Source organism: Alligator mississippiensis, chromosome 3 (assembly GCF_030867095.1).
Source record: "Alligator mississippiensis isolate rAllMis1 chromosome 3, rAllMis1, whole genome shotgun sequence".
In the NCBI taxonomy this organism is placed as follows: domain Eukaryota; kingdom Metazoa; phylum Chordata; order Crocodylia; family Alligatoridae; genus Alligator; species Alligator mississippiensis.
The window spans coordinates 76,884,198-76,898,638 of NC_081826.1; the positions used below are offsets into that span (position 1 = coordinate 76,884,198).

A 14,441-nucleotide genomic window follows, 5' to 3' on the forward strand; every position below is an offset into this window, starting at 1 on the left:
CATCCAATTTTTAGGCCCTATATTATGCTATAGAAGAAGGACCAGAGAATACTAGAGAAGAGTATCCCTGATTGACTGCATGTTTGCCATGTAAGAGCATTCTTGCGTCCTCCTCTTCTTGCTGCAAATACAGTTGTGAAATGTCACACGAACTGGCGTGGTCTGCTTCTCCATCAGCAAAATCACCAATAATGAACACTCATTCACTTCAAAAACATCAGTGTGATTCCTTAAGAAGAATTAAGTAGGTTTTCTTTGTTTGCTGGTAAAGATATGAAACTACTTCATGATGCTGGTAATGGAAAAGACCATCTGCTAATGATTCTATGGATTGGCCTAGTATTTTAAATCTGTAATATTCTTGTGCATGCCTTTATGGATATTAATATGTATTGATCGAAGACAACAACTGCACATGTTGGAACATTGGCAAATGCTTTTTGCACAAAGGAATCAGCCAAAACTCCAAATGTTTGTTCAGTGTTTGGCTTTCCTATTCCCTGTGGAAGAGCCGCACCATTGATAGTAATAGCTGATTTCTTGGAAGCAGTATCTGGCAGAACAGTTACTGCTTTAATCTCCAGTCAAGATCCATGACAATGCTGCTTTGTTGGCTACACTAAGCAGTCAGCTTTAGAAAGGGACGGAGGGTATCCAGACAGTTTGTGCTGTAGGAAACCGTGCACACTGAACCTTCTACCTGCTGCAACTGCTGCGAGTAGCCTTTGATGGATCTCCTTCGCATTCTGCATCAGTTTCATTTTGCTGTGCTGTCCCATAGTGAACATTACAGCCTTGAAGCTTTTCAGTTTTGATTTAGGTATATTTGCATAGACACTCTTAGTAGCATTTGCAGTAAGACATTTCTGGATAATGGTGTTGATGATTTCTCTTCCTTTGCCATGTGCATTTAGACTGTCTAATGCAATATCTTCTGGCACAACAGAAGATATTGCCATCAAAACACAATGTTATTGTATTGATCCCAAATATTTTATTTAGTATTTTGCTTAGGTGACCAGTCGCACTGTAGTTGAGTTCCCATCACTGTCTAACTGATACATCATGTGTAATATTTACTATGCCACTGGCAATTCTGCAAATCCTGCTAGCATGCTCCATTGTCTGGTTGGTCGAAAAGTTTACAAATGGAAGATTAGGTTTCTTGACCCCTAATCCTTCTTCCAAAAAAATCTCAACATATACCGTAGGTGCAAAGTTTGCTAAATGCTTCATATATTCAAGATATACTGGACCCCATACCATGTAATTGGTATGATCAGACACAGCTATTAGCAGAAGCATTTCTTCTAAATACATCATATTACTTGGAATGTTATCATGTATGTTCTGATAGCACAGTTGTACAATTTTCCTTTTGCTATGTTTGTGGCAGTATTTTCTGAAAATAATCCACTTTGTCCAACAATCTTCAACTCATGAAGTGGTACAATGTTGACCAACTACTGTTAGGTAAACCATGATGATATGGAAGCCTCCCATTCAAATGATTACTCCTTCAGTCTTTTCCGGCCAAGCCCACATAAGTTCATTCACTTCACAGTACGATGCTTGATCAAACATGATGACTGTGTACCCAGGTATCCTGCAGTTGTCATTGCACAATGACAGTTCAAATGTGTCATATTCAGATGCTGGTGCAGGCAGTATGGGACAAAATCTAATCAATGGTGGTGAAGAACAAACTGGTTAAATGCTGTCCACTTCAGTGCAGCAATGTTATCCTGGTTTTTGGCTAATATTCAACCTAGTATCCATGGTAGCTCTGCTGACATCTGTTGAACAGCTGTGCTGTCAAGCTTTTCCTTCATGTTAATATCTGTACTGTGGATGGGTGGTTTCAGTGACTTGTTACTGGTCATCATCACTGGAATGACTTAGTTAAATTAATGTGGTAAATCTTTCAAGATTCCTTGGGGTAATAAAGGAATTTCAGGAAAATTGAATTAAGTTTTTCTCAGCAATGGTGGTCTTGATGTGACAAACTGTGTCATATCGTATGCTGCATCCAGCAGCGTGGAGATTTTGTACCAGCTTCTTAGATCTGGTTGTGTAAGGTATCAGCAAACTGAATCCAACATGTTTTGGTGTTAACTCTTTGTCCCTTGATTTCAGGTAAACCAAACCCTGACATATACTTAGTATATCTCTGTCTAGATTCTTACCTTGCACCTGACTTTCAACTTCTAAGGCATCCTTGTCATCTTCCGAAAATCCATGGATTAATGTGTAGAGGCTATCAGAAATACACTTTTAGGTTTATTTTTCATTCAAGTTACTGTATCATTTCATGCTGGTTATAACTTTTAAGTGTCCTTTGATCTTGAAAGCAGCATAGTATAAATTTCTTGTGTCCAAAAACTCTCCTCTGAACTTCAGGCAACAGCTTCCTCATCATTTATATATGATGTTATGAATGCTTGTACAGCTTTACCAGTTGCCATGGTTTGGAAGACAAGTGGAAGATTTACATTTCTTTGGTGCTGAAACTGTATGGTTGTCTTGCAGTAAGTCTGAAGCTCTTGCTTCATTTGCTTCAGCGTGGTCAGAAGACATTCACCACCATCTTCTACTAAATTGCAATATCTTTCAAGTATATCTTTCAGACTACACATTTTTCCACACAAAACTGGCATCTTCTTCATCAATCAATTGATGCCATGCTCCCACTTCAGGAGAAAGAAGAATATCTTCTTGCGCAATCTCCACATGAAAATGGGAAAGAGAGACTTGTTGCTTCCATTGTTTCTCCACTTGCATTCAGAATGGTAACTTGCCTCAGCAGCTATTAGATCTTTGACACCAATATGGCAACACAGCACTTCATTCTTCTCTGCAAGGGTGTGTATTGCATCGGCCAGTTCAAATGACAACATATGACTCAGTCTCTTCTTATTAAAGTATTTGGGTAGAATACATGCATCCTCTAGTGAACTAATGAATTAAATGATCTTCTTGGTGTCCTAGTGTGTTCTTGACTTGATGATGTTGGTAGGGTTACCTTTTCATCTTCTATTTTACATGACTCCCTTAACAGTCTCTCATTATGTCCTCTGTGCCTGAAAGAACCATAACAAGAATGGTGCCAGCTGAGGCTTTTGGAATGTTACAGCGCTGGATGGACACAATGTGGTAGTCTGTTAAGAATAGTGCCTTATCAAGTATCACATTCAGCAACTGCCCTATGTTGAACGAGTGCCTCATGTATTCATAGGCAGATAAGGTTCCCTGGGTGAATTTGATATCTTTTATTAGACCAACTAATAAAAGATATCAAATTCACCCAAGGAACCTTGTCTGCCTATGTCCTTAGACCAACACAGCTACCTAACGGTAGGAGTGTACCAACCTACACTTATTTATTCATGCAATTCCAGGAGTACTTTGGCTAATAGTTGACTGTGAACTTACTTTGAGACATATGGTGCATCTTGTAGATTCTGAATCATACCTCCGCCTTGCTTTGTTAGATTCATTGATGCTATCAACTCCATTGTAACATCTGCTTGAGGGCAATAAAGATGAGTCTTGGGGTATCTAATAATGAACACAACTGTAAATTCATGGCTGCCATCTGGAATTTATTATGGCTACCAGGACAGAAATGTTATGATTGATCTCCTTGCCTCATACAACTTTGGTTTCATCAATGGAATTATTTTTCTAACCCCAGCAGGGGCTGAAATGTTGACCAAAATGTGAATTCACAGTAGCCATCTTGGATTCCAATATGGCAGCTATTTGCACAACTTGCCAGATTCATAACATTATTTTTCTGACATGGGTAAGCCATCTCTACCTGGAACACATTGTGGCTGTGGTATGTGGAATGTACTTTTAAGGGGCCTGCAGTGGAACGTTCCAGTCTTTCCCCCGATGCCCTGTGGGGGTCATTCGTTGGTGGTGGGTTGTTGTTCTCCCTGCAGGCTGTGAGTGTGTGTGTTCTTGAATCCTGTTTCCCAATAAAGATAAAGCTGTTTATCGCCCCATTAGTCTCTGCTGAATGGTGACTCGAGGACAGAACCCCAGGGGCACGGAGGTCTGAGTAAGTAACCCATCCCAGGAACCCAGTGGCCAAGGGCAAACAGTGCAGTGGCTGCTTGTGGACATGAGTTGCCTGTAGGGTGACACTCAGAGCCTGGAAGCTGGTTAGGTGCAGTGAGATGGGTGACCCAGCACAGGAGCAGCCCGTACTGGCCCGCCACACACACACCACCCCCCTCACCAAGATCTCATACACTCCACAGGCTCTCACTTGGTCTTTTGCATGCTGCCTTTCCAGGCCACATTCATACCACCCTGCTCTCAGAGATCCTTGGGCTTTACTCTCCACCCCTCGGTCAGCCTTGGAACAGTCTTTTAAACCTCTCCCGTGACCCTCACTTGAACGGGACTGAGCAATTGCTCAACTATGGGCTTGCTTTGCCCCTGGCCCCTCACTGGACCACTATGCCTCTTTCTCAAGCTACAACTCTATCCCTTACACTGGGGTCTGGGGTTTTCCACCCCCTTGGGACTCACCTGCTCCTCCCTGAGCTTAACTGGCCCCACAACTCCACCCTGCCACTCTCAGCAACTGGTGTCTTGCACCCCCTTGGACTCAGGTGCTTCTCTTTGAGAGTTCCTGGCTGACCTCCAGAGTCCAACACCCCATGGGACTCAGGCAGTTCTCCTAAGCTTACCTGCCCCCCACCCACTCTCTCTGTAACCCATCAGAAGGTGGGGACAGGGGTTTAGGTGCCCTGACCTGCTTTACACTGGGTAGGTTCTGTCCTGGGTGGTCCTACCCCACCACAAGCGGGCCCACCAGGCCTCCCTATCCTGTCAGGGTGCAGTTTTAGGCCATGGTCAGGACCACTGAGACCTCCTCCTTCCCCATAGCCTCACCCTTACCTCCAAGATATTCCTGGAGCAGGAGCTCCACTGGGCAATGTTACTCCCCAGGCAGCTGAACACAAACTGTTCTGCTCTTATAACAGAGCTCTCCAAAATGGCTGCTCTCATCAGCCACCTGGCAGCTTCCTACTCTGGCCCTTAAAGTGATGGTCACCCAAAGGGGTGTTCTGTCACAATGGGCACTTTTATCCAGTGTATATAGTTAACTACTTTATACACTGAAAAATACTCATTAAAAGATACAAAGGTCTGTGCCTCTTTAACTACAAATCTTTTCCATCTGCAAAAGGCCTGCATATTCAGGACATAAAAGAGTAGAAGGCAGGGGACATGAGAATCTCCCTTCTCAAGGGCCAGGTTTTAACTTGTGTAGTAGCAATGAAGTTTACTGCTGCTAGGAGAAAATGGATACTCAATTTTTGCCTCCAAAATCAGCATTTTTTTTGCCCTGTAGAGATGGGCTTTAGTGGCAAAAAAGTAAGGTGCAAATTCCTTCCAGCAGCAAATTCCATTTCTATTCTAGAGTACTACAATTCCCACCATGCTCTCACTGCCAGGCTGCTGCCTACTGCCTCATCAGTAAGCCAGAAGGTACAGGCCTGGGGTAAGAGAGAGGGGAACATAGGAGAACCACCCCAGGTGCATTCTTCAGATGATATGCCTCTGATACAAAAAGATCAGCAACTAACTGGTAAAGGGATAACTATGCCTCTTGGAATCAGTCTCCAAGGTGTGATGCTGCCCTACCTTCTGCCTAACTTTAGACTAGCATAACTAACCACATTGATGCATCTAAAAAGAATCACTCTGTAAACAGCATTATATTTTAATTTATTAAAAAAAAACAACTTACAATATGAGCCAAAAGCACACAAATATTGGAAAAATACTTGAGAACATACAAAATCATTGTTAATTTATTATTAGAAGAATAAACCTTAAACATTTATAATACAAATTGCCCTTTATTGCTTTTAAGAATGCCTAGTATATTTCTGTGGAAATGGCCAGGCTATTTTCTGCTACATGTTACTGTGTTATGAATCAAAACAATGAAAATAATGGAACATAAGCCATTAGTAAGTATTCATCAGCATTTGTGAAAATATTTCATGTTGTATTTTATACTTTTGAAAAGACATAAGGGATTTAAGAGGTGGTTTTTATATCTACATCAAGAATATGATGACATCTCAGTCAACTTCTGTCAACTGTCAACTATATTTTTAAAATATCAATTGAATTAATGAGCTATTGAACTTTTAAAAACAGCAGTAAGACTGGCATTTACAACTCTGTGACTCTACAAAGGCAAAAAGGGAAGGTCAGAGAGATTTATTTTGCACTTATACATACAGTTTCTTATACACAATATGAGACCAGAAATGGGCATTCCATAAGTAGGAAGGGATATGAAGGAAAGTTTGAAGATGATTGTAGGAAACTTGGATAAACATGGCACTGAAGGTGGCATAACAGGTTTGGGGGGGGGAGGGGGGAATTGAAACTCATTTGTTAAGAATGAAAACTGTATATAGGTAGGAGGATAACCAGGAAACCAAGCTTATATGGCCCTGAAGGCATGTATAAGAAGCTTAAACTTAATAGGGTGGCAGTACTGAAGACCACTGTCAGAGAGATTTACATTAGGACTTCAAATAGTCAGAATCACAGGCAAAGAAGATTATTTTAATGACTGTACTTTGTGAGTACTGCCAGGAGCAATATAGATGTTAGTGATGCCAGTTAGGGAGGGTTTGCAGTGATCAAGACAGAGCTGGTGAGGCTATTGAAGGAAAGAACATTTTGTATCATGGACAGGGAAAAGAAAAAAAAGATCACAGAAATTTGTGTTGTAAAAAAATTGTAACTCTCAGTATTTTTCCATGTGCCCCATATCTTTGACCTGTTTCATGAAGGACATGTACGATCCCTAAGGAATGTGTTGGAATATATATCAGTTGGGAAGCAGGATGTGTTTTGGAAACAAAGAAATGAACCCCAGGAGTTCCTACATTGTATTGTTGCTTATTAAGAGCATATTAAAGGAAGGAGCTGTACATTATTGGTCAAGAAAATGCTTATGGTAAATATAACTTTACTCCAAAATAAAGTGACAGAACCTGACAGAAACCTTCAAAAGTCTTCTTTAACCACGACAGCACTATACAGGGATTATTAAAATAGGTATTTAACCACGACAGCACTATACCGGGATTATTAAAATACGTATTGCTGATAATGATCTTCACAGTATAGAATACTAAGCAAGACCTTTCCTAGAGCTAGACACCTATCTTTTGCTATCACGCAAACATTTAAATCCCAAGGATAAATTCAAAAGCAGAAGCTTTACACTCCCAACACATATGGAGAGACCTATTTATATGACATTAAGATATTAAAATAAAACCTTAATTAATTTGAGATCATGCAGCCTTTCTGTGCACGCACCAAGATTGCACAATCAGAAATTTAAATGGTAAAATTTATGAGGAATTTCACATGCTGCAACAAGCTGTGCAAGATTAAATTGTAGAGTAGATCTGTTGATTATATTAAGTCATGAGCAAAGGGATAACTTACTTTCTGTTCTTCACGACCTTCTAGCTTGGGACTTCAGAGTCAGCAGTAGTTTGTTGCTTATCAACCCATTCATCACAGTACTACTGGCACCAACCTGCAATGTCTGACAATGTGCAAAGTAATTTATTAAGGAAACCAAGGCAGAGGAGCTACCAGGTTGCTTCTTTACTGAACTCTCTAAAACCAGAAAAAGAAAAAAAAAAAATCTCTATTTCTTTTCATTCTACAAATTACCAAATTTATTCAGTTCTAAGATAACGTGTCATTCCCATCCTTCTGCCCTCATTCACCAAGGGATGGGGAATGGGGAAGGGAAGAAAAAGAAAAACAGGCCTCATCTTAGAAATGAGCGAGACTGATCTGAAATAAGAAGATGCACAAGGGACAATGAGTTAAGAGAAGAGGTGGCATGGCCAGGTTCCCAGCACATAGCCAGACAGCAGAGGATGACTGGGCTCACCCAGTGTGCAGGGTTTGTGGCTGGGCAGTGCAGGGTCACTGAGCTGCTGCCTGGTAGCACATGCCAAGTTGCTCTGGTACCTTCCACCTGAAAACCTCACATGGAGCTTGAAATGACCCAGCAGGTGCCAGCCAAGCACTGTTCCTGCAGCACGCAGAGTTTCCAGCTGGTGGGTGTCAAGTCACTCTGTGCTACTGCCTGAGCAGCAGGTACTGGCCCAACTTGGGACATGGCCAGCACCCTGGCCTGGTCCCTTGCTGCATGCCAGGTTGTTCCAGCATCATCTGCTTCTTGAGCAGCAGTTCAGAGTGATTCAGCATGTGCTGGCCAGACACCCTATATGCTGTGGGGAGGGTGTCTGGCTACTGCCTGTTGGCACATTTCAAGTCGCATGCAAGGAGCCTCACTACCACATATTGAGCTGCCCTGGCACCGAGGGACCCAGCATAAGGCAAGGCACCCAGCATGTGGTGGCAAAGGACTCAGCATGTGCATGCCAATGAGGGATTCAGTACATGACAAGGAACCTGGCAGCAGCAATGAGGGATCCAGGCGGCAGCAGCAGCAAGGGAACCAACATACAAGGCACCCATCAGCGGTGAGGCAAGTAGCAGCAAGGCACCCAACAAGGGTGTAGGGGAGCTTCAGGTGGAGTAACAGGGAAAGCAGTGTATTACAGGCCTGATCACTGTTGACTGGCCAAAATTTAAAACCATAGGAACCGCTGGTAGATTTTGTGGGGTAAGCAGTGGCAGGGAAAACTCCATGAGAGACCACATAGAAAAAAGAGGAAGTAGTGGTACACATGTGAAGATACCAAAAGAAATGAGATGCACTTTAAAATGCAGGTTGTAAATTATCCTGAAAAGAAGTAATAATTGGGAGGTGGGAAGGAAGTATAGTGTTACTGAAGCAAATGTGCAACAAAGAAGACAATTAAAAGGAAACTCAGGAATGCTAAGTCCGCACAGAAATCATTCAAGGGTCCAAAATGAGGCCACTTTCCTGAAACTGATAAGGAAGTTCTCAAGTACGTTCAAGAAAAAGGGAAAAACAGAAATGTCAATCACCTACAAAGTGCTTCGACTCAAAGCGTTAGAAATAGGGAAGCAACTGAACATTTCCCATAAAAAATTCAAAGCAAGTATTGGGTGATGTATCTGAATGCTGTAACATAGTGGCTTGCAAAAAACATCACTTTCAAAAAAGTTACCCTCAGACTGCGGCAAAAATTGCTGAATTCTAGCAGTACATTATTGGGCTAAACAAAACTCATGCTTTCCTTCTGGGCCAGATAGGTAATGTTAATGAGACTCCAGTCTATTTTGACATGCTAAGCAATGTCACTCCATGAGAAAGATGTAACACCCATAATTATGAGAGATACAGGAAATGAAAACTTACATATTACAGTGATGACTTTATTGGCAGGTGGTACAAATTTCCAACCTATGTGAGGCTGGTATGACATCTCAGCTCCAAGTACTGCATGTTGTAGTGAATAAGCCTATTTAGGGCCATTTATGGCATCAGTACTCAGACTGGCTCATGGCAGGGAACCACGTGCTTACCTGGTGGAAAGATTTAGAAACCAACCATAGCATGGTGTTGCCAATGGATTCTGACTACTTGGGGAAGGATATCTTCAGAATCTATTATTAAAAGCTTCAAGAAATGCTGTATATCAAATGCCATGGATGGAACTGAAGATGATGTTATATGGGAAGATGAGGCAAAAGATGAGAAGAAGAGTGAAAAAAGTAAAAATTGTGAGAGTGAGAATGGATGTGAAAGTGATCAGCCCTAAGTTGTAGGATCTAACAAAGCAGTAGTACTCACCAGGTTCAGTCCAAAACCTAATATAAAGTTAAATTTATGTTTGAATCAAACTGAAGTTAACGTTAAATTTATGACTTACTTGTATTGCTTTATTTTTTGTCAGTGGGTCTGTTTTAAAAAATAATACCAATTTTTTTTTTCCTTGTGTGCAATCTAATTATTGAGGGAACAGGTCATTTTAAATTCAGGGTTATCTTGGATTGAAGTAAATAAGGTATTTCATGAAAAAAAAGTTCTTATACAGTGACTTGCCTTTTCAACACTCTTCAGTCCCTTGTTGCTGGGTTCTCAAAATGTGTTGTTCTTTAGGGCACCAGGAACACGTGTGCGGAGTTTGGTGAACTAGAGAACAAGCTTTGAGAACTCCTCCTATAGAAAGGATGAACATATTTTACATTTTGGACTGATCACACAAAATTCAATACAGAAGGGAATCATAGGGTCTTAGAGGACTCTGTGGTATTTGCAAACAGATCCACAAAGATAATTCCTAATTTGTAGTGAATTGGTAATGTGTTATTATATAATAATGACAATTTCACAATTCATATCATGAATATGATGTTTCCTTGAAAATAGCAGTGGCCCTAAATTCTGTGGAAGACTTCAGCCAGACTTCATCAAATAGCATATTGAAGACAGACTACTTCACTGGCTTGTGAGATGCAAGATATTGTCATCACTCATCACTAACTTGCTAAACTGATATTTCTAGATACAATGAAATAATTAATTTTTAAGAATGAATTCAACTCCCCTTTCATTGCTCTCATTTTCTTGTTATTAAAGCCCCCTCAAACAGAAAACTTCTGAGAAGTCCCAATACTTTGTTTACCAATGAGGTGCTACGTGCAGTTAGTACTGTACCCGTATGCAGCCATTTGTGGTTGTTAACCTGGTAACTGCATAGTTGGAATATGCATAAACACAAATAATAAGTGAATATCAAATATTATAAATATTCCATTCTGTGGGCTCTGATTTGGAATATTAAGGGCAGTCAGGCAACATCAGAAAGAAACATGCATTTATCATCTTAGAAAATGAAAAAAACAGACCAACTTCTCTGATGTAGAAGTGTGTATGAAGTGATCATGAATGGCTTGCCAGAGGAAAAGAGAAGGATCAAGTAGTACTATCAAGAAGTTCTAGTAGCTAATGGGTGCTAGAACTAACATGGGAAGATCAATTACGAACACTTAAGAAGCATCTATAGTTAGCTTGGACAGAAAGTTTTATAAGAAGCTTCAGACTATTGGAGAGCTTAGCTCACAGAGAGGTCTTATTGTCAAAATGTTAACAGTCCAGGTCCTAAATGCATATAAACAAGTTAACACCCAAAATCTCCAAACCAAGAGAAAATCTAGTAATTACACATACCTACTCCCCACACAGTAATAATTATAGGTAGATACTGAGACTTATAAAAATACCACTATTCTCAAAGTTCTGATACTTCAAAAAGTAACATCTTTAAAAAGTTTACATCTCCTGTTACAAAGACACTAACCAAATACTCAACAATATTTGAGTATTTTCTCCTTGGTATTCAGTAAACTACCATGGAAAAAGAGAGTTTGCCCCTTTCAAGTGGTCAGATCAACTGAATTATTTTTACCTGTGCTTAGCTTGAATTATAATTGCCTTTCTCCCTAGACCTGAAGTTTGAAAGTCTGTCTCCTATCTATCAAAACTGTGCAAGCTGGTCTAATCAAAGATATTACTTTACCTCACAAATCTTGCTTCTCTTGCATCATGCACAAATCACAGCTACCCCATTACCACTACTAAAAATATCAAATAGCAATGTAACTAGGGGTGGGTGAACGGGGCAGTAGCTCTACATGCAGATTTAGAGTGGGTATAAAAACGGCAGCCCTTACAGCTGCAGGACTAGTCACAACTGCTGACTCAGCCACTGCTCTGCTCTGACTGCTGATTCTGCCCTGTTCTTTATCGCCCTAAAGAATGAAAATTTTAAGTAGAGACATTTCAGAAACTTCTTCAGTGCTAGCTAAGACCATGCTACTTATGTAAGGAAGTGAACTTCAGTCACCAGCAGGCTGAATAACTCCCTCTGTTTTTCCCCCATTTAAGAATAACAATACATACATCTTCTACAGCAGGGCCTGGCAGGGTTATACCTGACATTGTACCAGTTGATATCCTCTTTCTCCCTTTGTATGACTACTTTGTCTTTACAGTAGGAGATAGGTAAATCCAAGCTATTTAATCCACATAGTAACAAGAAATACTCTTCGCAGTAGAACTCAATTCTTTTAAAGAGTTACTACATCCTGGATTAGCTACACTAGTCATGGACATACAGTTACCTAGTCTATGCATCAAGGATACATTTTGCACAGTTACATCTGCATATTTATGCAGATTTTGCAGACTCAGTGAATGATTGTAAATTTTTAAGTGCCAGGGGTGACAAAAGGACAACATTAAGGTATGTGAATAAGCAATAATTAAGTTTGTTTATAAAAGTTTACTTATAAAAAATAGGAAGCCTGACAAAAATGAGAACATAAGATTAATAAGATTCTTACTATTCAATAAGAATCACAGTGCATTATTTTCTACTCGGGTTCTATTCAACTTTTCTGGAAACACCATTGGCACACATACTCAGTAGATTGGTTACTTTTCTAATATTTATTTTCAGTTCAAAATCCTCTCTCTCAAAGTTTCTTGAAAATTAAGTAGGGTGACCATATGGGAAAATGTCCCACATGCCCAGGCCTCTCAAATCAGTGGCACTACTGCAGACAGAGATGGTGGCAGGGCAGGGCAGGGTGGGATGGGCTGGTGAGGTGCAGGCTCTGGTATTATTATTCAGTCAACTAAGGAAGTCAGTAGTCTGTTAATCACCCATTATTCTTCACTTTACAGGTGTGAACAATCATCTCCCCTTTTTAATGGCCATTTCACTAATCAAGCTAGCCTATTTTACGGCAATTTTCCTGTCTGCTAGGGCTTTCTATTTCACATCCCCTGCTGCTTTACCTTCCCACCCTACACCCAGGATGCTCATTTGAATTTTCACCTACTGGCAAGGACCAGTCCCCAAAATTCAGACCTGCCCCAGCCAAACGAGGATGTATGGTCACCCAAAGGTTAAGAAGGGCCACACTATTTTCACTGAATCCACATATTCAGTTTTCTAGCATCATATATCTTGAATAGCATTGATTTATAGCAAATTATTAACAATATGCTAATTTAACATGTGTGTAACAGAATCATGGACTATCTTTCTTTACACAATTCAAAATGTAAAAATTACAATGGCTGTACTTAAAAGGCCAAGGTGTACACAGGGAGGGAAAACCTGTATAACATGGTGAAAATAAATAAAAATCCATTTAAAAAAAATATATATTTCACTTTATCAACTGCGTTACAGAACTATATCACCTTAGGAAATATAAAAGTTAGTCACTTTGGGATGAGTCATCCATTGTAATATTGTTAGGAATAATTTCCTTTAAAAAACAAAAAAAAAAAGGAAGCAATCATTTTGATGATAGCAACACAAAATGGATTTGGGGAAGACATGCTCTTTTGCTTGCTATAAATAAATCATAGTCAGTTGTTAAAAATGTAATTCATTACATACAGAAAAGGAACACTCTGAGTGGTGTCATTTGAAGTCTACCTACTTTCAAGTAGGCATGCTAATGATTTTTTCCTACAGCTAAACAGTTTGGAGGGCAGGGGTTGGTTGGTTGGTTATTTTTTTCTTCTCTAGCGCTCTCTATTTCTTTTTGCATTTTATATTATCAGTTATTTAGAAAAACAGAATAGATCTAGCTAATACAGCAGCATTAACATCCACATTTTACTTCACCCAGGACAATTATGTTTAAAAATCCACAATCAAATCCACTATTTGTATAAAATATTTTGTTCACTGATGGCCACTGCTAAAAGTCAAGATTAATCATATAAATTATGGCTATTTAAACTTTGTATAAGTAATAAAATGCTACCATTTAACATGAAAAATAATTTCATGCAGAAGTGCAAATATATTTGTTGAAACTATTAAAATATACCAGTATCTTGAAATTTGTTTATTACTCTTGGCATAGTTTCAGCAGAAGTTGCTTAGATGAAGAAGCAGATAGAAAAATGTATGATAATAACTTTGAGCTTACAATAAAGAGGAAGATAAAGCACAGAGACTGTCAGAGCAGCCAAAATTTGAAATATTATTTTTTTCCAGCAGCAATTAACTATGCCTAATTTACTTTATAACCATAAATCTTATAATATTTGAAGGGGAGGAAGGTGTAACTACAATTATCTCTATTCAAGGAACAGAAAGGCAAATATAAATACTCTGAGATAACAGATAGAGCTTGGTCTTCCCTAATCCTCTAGGAGTTGTACTGATCTAACACAGTCACATGTCTTTATAGACATCTCATATTTTCGATTAGAATCTCTAACTGGAAAGCAAGTCCTTCCTTCAATGTATTCACAGAACTCTGAACTTTAGGACCTTAGATTTAAAAAAGCAAGGTCCTTCTAAACATCTAAGCATAGAAACATCTGGGATTGTTGTCTTAGTCTTCCATTTTTCATGACTGCAGCTTAAAGTGGGGGTTGGACCATTAAAATAATTGAT

The 14,441-nt window shown here is 39.6% G+C and overlaps 1 long non-coding RNA gene across 1 annotated transcript in view; it reads right to left on the reverse strand.

Moving 5' to 3' along the window:
• The window catches only part of LOC132249085 (uncharacterized), a 58,792-nt gene that overhangs the window by 22,094 nt on the left and 22,257 nt on the right, over nucleotides 1-14,441 (reverse strand). The window lies entirely within an intron of this gene.